Raw genomic sequence first — 10,250 nt, 5'->3', positions numbered from 1 at the left:
TGACTGCCTGACTTTCCCACCGCTCTCCTGACATTGCTTTTCCTCACTCCAGATGTCAATCTTCTAGTCATTTTCATTTCAAAATGAACCCCCTAAAAAAGCTATCAACTCTGTGAGCATCCACTGAGAATGACGTGTCAAAGATAGATACCCTCGTGCCCTGTAATCAGTTGGCGGAGGGGGAATGAGATGGAAAGTGCCTGCGCTCTCTCCCTCTTTCTCTCGCTCTCTCTCTCTCCTTCCTCTCCGTTGTTGTCTCTCAGATCAGGCTGAAGGAGGCAGTGATAGATTGAGGTTGTCATCCCTTAAGAGGGAGCGCTGGCTTTGCATATTACCCCTTTTTCTCCATCATTTTAATGAAAACACCGGAGAGATACCTGGGCCGCAATGGATATCTACACCCCAGAGCGCTGTGATATCTTTATCCATCACGCAGCCTTCTTTTTGCTTGGCCATAAATGTGTCTCATGTGGCTGCATCCCAGGCCACTGCATGCACAGACGGTAGAAATATGCTAAGTGAAACCCCATTGTCCTTAGGGCTGGAGTGAGATCTGCAGTTAGTGATCTATTGCTGGGATACCAGAGGAAGCTAGCCTGGGGTGTTTATGGTCAAGGGCATTGGTATACAATATGGGTAGAATGACATGATCAGAAGTTACCACCTGTAAATTAGCTTCAAAGAGCGGCCACTTCAAGTTCAAGGTGACCATTGCTGCGCTTTTGTTAACGGGCATCACTTCCTGCAGCACTTGCACAAACTTGAAAGTGATTGTGGACAAAGATAAGCTTTTAAATTTGATCGCTGATTAGGCTGCAGGGAATTCTGTTCTCCATGGCAGATGACACTGGGATAGCAGATCACAAGTGTATAAAAAACGCCGAAAAACTGTTGTGTGTCCAATCCCAGATTGTCAGAGTCCCTTAAACACCGCCTGCGTCTGTTCAGGCCTGAGGGAAAGTCGCTTCCCTCTCTTACCATCTTCATTTTTCCATCCTCTCAATGAAACTCCAGAGCTTTACAGAGCCAAGGCTGGGACAATGAGCGTGTGGCTTTTTACTGTCCTGCTCCTTTATTCTTTAGTGACATACTTCAGACTTGAAACCCATTCCTCATGCTTGGTTGGCCACCCTACTCCGGTGCTCATACACTCTGAAAGTCTTTTATTGCATATTTGCCAAGGTCAGCCGTTTGTATAATCTGTAAAGCAGCTTTGTGGTTTCAGATTGAGTTTCATATTTCATTACGAATGCCTTATTTCCAAGTGTCATACACTTGTATGTGTGTGGTTGAAAACAGAGTGAAACTAAGGTTTGTATTAAAATGGAAGTACATAGCTTAAAGAGGGTGATTTTTCTTTTGTTTTTGTGAGGTTTTTATATCATTTTGTGGCTTCCAGTAGTGCTCCTTATGTATTCGCATCCAACTTCCAATCCAATTTACATTTTGGCCATAGTGCAAAGGAGTCTGGAGGCTTTGAAGAGAGCGTCATACTGCTGTGGACTGGGACGGCAGAAAAAGCGATTTTTGCCACGTAAAAAAAGAACCGCCTGAACAAATCTATGTCAGGTCATGTTGATGCTATCTTAAAATGAATTAATTGTTTCATGGCTTTACCTTGCCGTCAGGCGGCCATTTCAGACAGGGAAGTCAAGGATTTCATTTACATTCAAAGTACAAGTTGACTACTCCAGATTAATTATGAGTTGGTGCTAAAAATACTAGTAGTTGTAGGAATTAGTATTAGCATTAAAGTAGAAACACTGCTATCATTAAACATATTGAGTACAATTGGCTAATGGTCTGTCTGTCTCTCATTTCTCCTCTAGTCCTCCTGCTGTACTGTCACTCAGCGCTACACACACACACACACACACACACACACACACACACACACACACACACACACACACACACACACACACACACACACACACACACACACACACACACACACACACAGGTGGCAATACCTCATTCCACAGGGAGTTGGGTTAGGAACCAAAGGGTCGCTGGATCAAATCCCCATACGGGCTGAAGTACACCGTGTGGACTGGTAGCTGGAGAGGTGCCAGTTCACCTCCTGGGCACTGCCAAGGGGCTCTTGAGCAAGACACCGAACCCACAACTGCTCAGGGCGCTCCTTCTCCGAGCAGCCCCCTCACTCTGACATCTCTCCATGTGTATAGCATGTATAGATCCTGAGTATGTTTGTAGTTCATGCCTGTGTTTAATGTATGTAACACAGTGAAAATTGTGAATTTTTAAATTTCCCCTCGTGAGATAGATAAAAGCATAATAAAAAGAAGAAAAAAATGTACAGGCTGTTCTGTTACTATCACTTTTTAAGGGCTGGGCAATAATTCAAAATGATCATTTATCGACTTTTAATGGACTCATATCGTGATGAAATCATATATCAAGATATTGTAATATACAATTACGTTGTGTGTGTGTGTGTGTGTGTGTGTGTGTGTGTGTGTGTGTGTGTGTCACATACAACTTGAAGGTCCTGCAACCATTAATTATCCAACCGTTGTAAAAAAGCCTGGGATCTCACATGTAGACCGAGGTATGGACCATAAACTAGAGCTTTACCTTATAATAGATGCTGGTTGCTGGTGCATTTCATGTAGCTTGAATTGCCTCCTCTACTCCTTCACTTGCCTTCCTCTTGTCTAATTCCCTCCCCCCGCGGAGGCACGGGAGAGGAAATCATGGGAGGATATAGGCAACGAGCATATGTGTTTCAGAGGGATGAGACACCCTTTCCTCTGAAGTGTCAAGTGAAATCATTGGCTGTTTGGGTGGAGTTAGCAACTCCTTCAGCTGCAGGGCTGCTCTTGTGTATAAGAAGCCAATAGCTCCTCGATGATAGCTCCTCGTGGCAGAAATAAGAGCTACGAGAGAGCCTCCAAACAGGAGGGGGAGAACAACTTCTGCTTCAGCCAAAAAGTCGGGAGATCTCATCTAAGCAACATGAGAAGCATCTCTTGTCACTATTCCAAGGTGAACTCCAGCACTCCAGTTTAGAGAAAAAACATTCTTGTTTATACCGATGTGTTCTAGCCTTCAACATTCAGCGGGGGGTCATCAAAGAAACACTTTGAAAGTCCATTTCAGAAAAAAGAACTTTGAAAGTGTTTGAGATGATGACCTTGATAAAGGTCACTGTCAGTTTGAACAATGTGGTTTTAACAGTGTGTTCTCCACAGTACTTTTAAGTGTTGCTGCTGTTTTCACCTTCAAGATTGCTCAATCGATCAATTTCAAATCTGTGGACCCACTGTTTTAGTGCCACAACCCACCTTTGGATCCCAAAGCAGACTGTATCAGACCGAGTGGATATAGCGCTGTGTTTATTTGCTTTATGATGATATATTGTTGCGGTTATTCTGTAGAGCAGCGCTGCATTATTCACACCCTCGGCAGATGCCCTTGTCCTGGATCGACCTCTGCCTGCCTTTTTGGTCCCATAGGCTGCAACAGAGAACATAAAAATCTGTTTACAGTTAAGCCTACAGAATACAAACTACGTCAGATTCATACAGTAGAACACAAGGAGGAACAATATCTGGTAAATATGAATGAGCATGAGTTTCACACACGCAAGCTTGCAGAGAAACTTCAACAAATACACAGATTTAAATGAGTAAACACAGATACAGATGCAGACACTCACACACACATTCAGACTGTAATTATATGCGTGCACAAACCGGCATGTCAACAATGACTTGTGTGTTCAAAAGAAGAGTGGATAAAAATGATAGGATAATTTAAGATAAATGTAATTTTCCTAATCCACCTGACAGAGAATTGGCATTTTATCATTGAGGATGGGAAAATTGGTCCCAGTTGTAGGGCTAGACTTGACTAGTCTGGTGGCCTGGTCTTGACCCATGTGCAGAGTCTGAAAGAACGACATGGGTGGTCACAGGCGGGGACCTAAGGGTTCTTTTCAGACATGTCTAACTAAGCTCTGTGTAGACTCAGAACCAGGGGTTTATGAATGGACTGTATAAGTGAAGTCAATACTAGACAATATCTAGGTTGGCCATTAATGGCTGGCTGCAGAGTACATGGCTGCATAAATCCCGCCCCCTCCATGGTTGTGGATGGGACCTGGGCCAATCTAAGGGCTCTTTCAGACTAGACTCCATTTTGTTTGAGTTTTCCCCCTTGGTGTGGTTCTTATGGGCAGGTGAGAATGCAGGAATCACACTCGGTTGCGCATCAGAAGCAGACCAAACAAGTATTCCGAGACCTGCTCGATGAGATGGTCTCGGTATGCTTTCTGTCAAATTCTGGAGGGGTTCGTTTGTGTTGAGAACGTGATCTCTAACCGCACCAGCTATATACTCCGCCAGGCTAAGCTAATGTCTCCTGTAGTTAGGTGTTAGTTAGCAGACTGTGACAGCTTGCAGATCTTCTCTGACAGAAACAGACTGCGGTCACTCTGCCGGGGTCAAAGCAAAAACCTAAAGCTGGCAGAGGGCGGAGCAGAGCCAAGTCGCTGTGACCAGACCAGATGCTCGCCAAACAATGTCTGATTACTTGAATGAATTGAGCTGGTTTGACCATGGAAAAGAAAAAAGATACACTAGTCCAGAACACAGGACCTTGTTCCTCTATTTACTGTCTTGCTCCCGCCCCCAGACACATCTGACCAATAAGAGGTGTGAGGAGTGCGTGATTTCTAATGACGCATTTTGGTACACTTGGATATTTCAAGGTGTGAAACAAACCCAAACCATAGGGAAAGTTATTTGATGCCTTAAAAAGGAACTGTTATGCTTAACAGCTGGGATTGGTCACCCCGGATCACTACTGTACAGTCTCTGGCTCTAAAAATAAGATCATTAAAATAAGATGGTGTTGCCCGTATCCTGGAGATTTTGGCTTAATTTAGGGAGGCAGTGGATATGCGGCGGCCATCTTTTCTTTTCTTTTTTTACAGTCAATGCTCAGAACACACTGGGGAGATGATAGATCCCAGGGGAACGCCCTTGGGATCCACCTGGAGGAACTTGGAAATAATAATAAGCGTCAACAATGGATGGATGGATGGATGGACAGATGGATGGTATCAGTCAATAATGGTATAACAGTGTGCACTTTCTATCCCCTGCACTGTTCATTTCCATACCGCCCACCACCATCAGCACCACAGGGCAAAGGTACACAAACAGAGAAACAGAAGCAGGTCTGAATCGGCGCTGGCAGTCAAAACAAATGAGCGGGATAAATGCAGCAGCTGTTTTCTATTTCGCTAAATACCCCTTTTCATACAGGCGGGAAATAATAAAGCGACGCAATTAGTGAAGCACTCATTTAAAAAAAACAAAAAAACTCTTTCTATCTTTCTCTCTACGTCTCACTTGGCTAATTATGAGCGATCTGTAAAGAGAGACGGGGAGAAAAACACCGAGTGAGAACCTGTAAAGGGAGGTCAGGCGAGGTCGCTCCATCTGCAAGTGAAAGTAGTTGTTGTGAGGGAAGAGGCTGAGCAGCCACCCGGAGAGTGACCAACGGCTGCTGAACAAGGGAGGAATATGAAAAAAAATAAACAAAATAAAAAAATAAAACCAGAGGTAATTTGGATCCAGATAATCATTCTAACTGTCAATGGCTAATTTTGCGCTAACCCTTCGAGCCCTTTCTACTCGCTACATTAACGGGCGGCATTGTGAAGCAACCGGCTTTTAATGTGTTTAACAATGCATTAAATGACGTTATTAAGTGGCTGAATTAGGCCGGAAAGCTTTTCCACCACCGTGTCAAACACAAAGCCAGGCCCGACAGGTAGGAATAGGAAAAGGTGTACATAAAGAGGAGCAAATCCAATAAAGAGGAGAAAATCCAATATCCAATATATATCCAAACCCTTGACATTATTTATGGGGCTGGTTTACAACAACTTTGGGATGTTTGATATACAGTATATATATATATACATACATGTGTATACGTATATACGTGTGTGTATATATTATATATATATATATATATATATATATATATATATATATATATATATATATATATATAATATATAATACTGTATATGGGGTTGCAATAGGTCAGTCTGAGCGAGTTGGGTTGGGAACCAGAGGGTTGCTGGTTTAAGTTCCCATTGGGACCAAGTATGGTGGGGACTGGTTTCTGGACAGATGCCAGTTACCTCCTGGGCACTGCCAAGGTGCTCTTGAGCAAGGCACCAAACCCCCAACGTTCGGGGCGCCTTCTAGGGCATGCCCCAACCCCCCCCCCCTAACTCTGACATCTTGCCATTTAGTGCATGTATAGGTACTGAGCATGTGTGTGTAGTTAAGACCTTTGTGTAATGTGTGTAATAACAACAGAGTGGAAAATGTGATTTTCCCAAGTGGTATTAATAAAGAATACATTATCATTGTCAATATATTTAAATAATGGCATGCTGTTTAGGAAGTCATTCTGTGTATATATAGTATTTGAAGTTTAAATATGTGGAATGATTTGGAATGAAAGGCTGAATATATGGAATGAAAGTCTGAACATATGGAATGAAAGTCTAAATATATGGAATTAAAGGGTGAATGTATGGAATGAAAGTCTGAATAAATGGAATGAAATGGTGAATATATGGAATGGAAGTCTGAATACATGGAATTAAAGGCTGGATATATTGATTAATTAGTTAATAGTTTCCACTCCGTATATTCAGAATTTCATTCAACATATTCAAGGTTCATTCTATATACTCAAACTCCAGTAAAGCTAATAGAACTAGATGTTTCATCCCTTTAGTAGGAAACTCTTGCCAGTAGCAGTTGGTGTGGGGTGATTAAACGAAGGGTAAGGTAAGTCATTAGGGTCATCCAGGGCGCCCTGCCCAGGATCCTAGGGCACCCTACCTAGGATCCTAGGGCACCCTGCCAAGGATCCTAGGGCACCCTGCATAGGATCCTAGGGCACCCTGCTTGATAAATGTTTCTGAAGGCCATGATGTCTCCAGAGGGCTCAACAGTATACCCAGCGTCCCAGGTACACCCCCTCTATGCCATCCCCTCCATTTCCCTTATGTGCTCTGCATGACAGGGGCGTCCTCCCTGAGTCGGGACTAAACCTGACCGCATACCATCTTTCTCTACCTTGATGCCCAGTTGGGGTCCTTACGCTTGACCCAGAGCCAGTTACTGCTTTTGTCGGCAGTACTTGACATGGAAGATGCTGGTCTTCCAACCGGCCTGGGATGCTTCAGCGGCCAGGTCGGAATATTTGTTCTTTTTGCATATATTCAAACTTCAAATATATATTATACATATGTAATCTGTTGCAAGTAAAAGGCCTGACTTAAGTATGTGATTGTCATCAGGAAAATGTACTTAAAGTATTAAAAGTAAAAGTACTCAATGCAGAACAATCCTCCCATTAGATAGTAAAAAGTATAAAGGATCCAACCAGCTGTGTGTTTAATGACATCATCATCTCAGCTGGACCTGGACGACGTTGTAGTGTTGCTATGTTACTTTATAATAAAAAATCAGATTTTATAATATACATGTGTTTGGTGTGCACAAATTTTATGTCTAAAGTAACTAGTAACTAAAGTCACTAGTAACTAAAGCTTTCAGATGAATGTAGCGGAGTAACTAAAGTAACTAGTAACCAAAGCTAATGAATGTAGTTGAGTAGCTAGTAGAATATTTCTCTCTGAAATGTAACGGAGTAGAAGTAGAAAGTGGCATGACTCAAGTGAAGTACAAGTACCTTAACATTTGGACTTAAGTACAGTGCTGTAGTAAAGATGTACTTAGTCATAATGCACCATTTGTGTGTATCATATTGCTTTTTAACTTCAGTGGTGCCTCTTGCGCTTCATATTTCAGTCTCTTTGAACATTGTACATGAGTTGCATTTAATTTCCTCTCACTTCATAATGAACACATGTTGAGGACAAACGAATACAGGGTTTTTAAAGTGGATTCACGTGTTTCACACCCTTTCATAAAACATAGCATATTGCATTACAGGCCGTCCGTAAACTCTAGATGTAGGGAAATAAATTAAACTGCACTTGAAACATAGTTTCAGTGCAAGAGTTTTCTGTTTGCAATTTAAAGGAGTAATGGAGGTGAATGAGGCAAATCCACAGAACTTTGGCTGTGGCTACCAAACAGTGTTGATGTGGGTGCTACATCATTCCAGTATATGATTACAGTAAGGCTAAGGGAGGTGTTTTGGCTAACGTGGCTGCCAATGTGACTTATTGCTGGTGAAAACTTGCTGCATGAATGAAGTTTCTAAATCCTACCAATTTGAGGTGCCATCACCTCTCTGCAAAACCGTTTCTGGAGCACGTGAGAGCTGCCATGTTAAACTTGCCCTTTGCCAGCATCACCTGAGCCAGTGCTGACTAGTCAGCCCTTGCTGGAACAGATCATGCACACAGGCCTCAGAGCAGGAAGCGGCTCCACGTCAAGACCCTCACACTCTGTGCAAGGATCGGCGCTGGCAGTGTCTGTTTGAAAAACAAACCCAACCCTGTTTGACCCTCCAACTCCCTGGCGTGCAACTTCTTACCTCATTTCTGACACCTCAATGGATCCACCCTCCTCAGACACGGAGAAGAATGCTCACATAGCGGATAACCCTCTCACAAGGGTCATCCAACCTTTTTTTAAGTCTACCCTCTGACAGGGAGCTGTAGTGAAATGACTTCCCCTTGTTTGTTATCTTACAGAAAGGATGAAAAAGATATTTGGCACACACAGGGATGTGTACGCGAGCTCTGCTCTGAAAAGTATCTCTTTTTTTTCTCTCTCTCTACAACCCGGGCTGCGTGGCAGAGGTAGCTCACGCCCAGCTGGAATAATAAGAGCCTAGTTGGCACTTCCTCCATAAACAGCAGTGGGGAGAGGTTTGGACGGGGGGGTCAAGCAAGCCTCACTAGTAAGCCTGCCTGGGACACGAGATGATTGCTACTCACAAACAAAAGGTGGAAAGAGGGACAAGGACAGGAGGTCTGTTGGCATCACTTGAAACACACTCCTAACTCGATGTGTCAGTCGCTGTCAAAAAATAAATAAAAAATAAAAAAAACGCCCCTCTCTTATGCCACAATGAGCCAGGGAGGCCAACCTTTGTAAGAAACTGGAACTTTTCCTTTTTATTTGCCTAGATAGATAGAAAGGCTTCATTATACTTTTTTTCACATGAGCAGTAGTCTCTCATTGCCTGACCTTCCTCCACAGTGCTGCACAAGAGGGTCTGTCTAGTCTACACAGCATTACTGGATAGGAGAAAAAACATGCATCACAATCCAAACCAATAGCTTCAGGAAAGAACTTGTTTTGGTGGAACGTCTACTGTCCATTCAAAGGTTGTTTTAGTTTGTATGGAAAACTCACAATTTGATAGTCTAGTCAACATCATTCAATTTTAGAAATACAGTTGTGCTCATAAGTTTACATACCCATTGTAAAGTTGACTAAAAAAAGGAATAAAAAAACTTTTCTAAATTTATCTTGATGCCTTAATTAAAAGATGAGGTATAATCCAACCTTTAGGGACACCAATTTTCATTGTGAATGAATAATGTATTGTAAATAAATAAATGTTATTCCTTAAAATACAGTCAGCATAAGTATACATGGTATGGTTTTATTTCAGCTAGACTAATAGCTGGTTTGATTTGCATTGAGAGATGATTTTATGGAAAGTATCCCATGCCAATCTCTAGGTATGGTGAAGGGTATGTGATGATATGGGGGGAGGGGGGCCACTTTAATTCCAAAGGGCAAGGGAACTTCATCAGGATGCAAAGTATCCTGATCCATGAAATAACTGGCCTTTAAAAATAAAAAGCTTCCTGCCTCTATGGTAATTTAACCTAGGGGGGTGTATACTTATGCCCCCTTTGAACATTTATTTATTTACAATACATTATTCATTCATAAAGAAAATTGGTCTCCTTAAAGGTTGGATTTTACTTCATTTGTAATTAAGGTATTGAGATAAATTTCCAAAAGATGATTTTTTTTATTCCTCTTTTTAGTCAACTTTATCATGGGTATGTAAACTTATGAGCACAACTGTATGTATTCACAATGTATTCAACAATAACACCCGGGCCTACAATGTACATATGATGAGCACAGAGATGTAAACAGTCTTCACAAGACACAGCAGTAAGTGCAAAATGTGGAAGTGAGGTGTTCCAGGAAAAAAAACTAAATAGCCAATAGACTCTGTTCCCCCTTAAA

At 42.2% G+C, this 10,250-nt stretch overlaps 1 long non-coding RNA gene across 1 annotated transcript in view; it reads left to right on the top strand.

The window, feature by feature from the left end:
* Nucleotides 1-2,352: 2,352 nt before the first annotated feature.
* The window catches only part of LOC116698102 (uncharacterized), a 15,773-nt gene continuing 7,875 nt past the window's right edge, over nt 2,353-10,250 (top strand). The window contains exons 1-2 of the long non-coding RNA XR_004334118.1: nt 2,353-2,449; nt 7,681-7,683. This is a non-coding gene — a long non-coding RNA (uncharacterized LOC116698102). The remainder of the gene's footprint in view (nt 2,450-7,680; nt 7,684-10,250) is intronic.

This window comes from Etheostoma spectabile, chromosome 11 (assembly GCF_008692095.1).
Source record: "Etheostoma spectabile isolate EspeVRDwgs_2016 chromosome 11, UIUC_Espe_1.0, whole genome shotgun sequence".
Lineage (NCBI taxonomy): Eukaryota > Metazoa > Chordata > Actinopteri > Perciformes > Percidae > Etheostoma > Etheostoma spectabile.
This window is presented reverse-complemented; position numbering and strand designations above follow the sequence as displayed.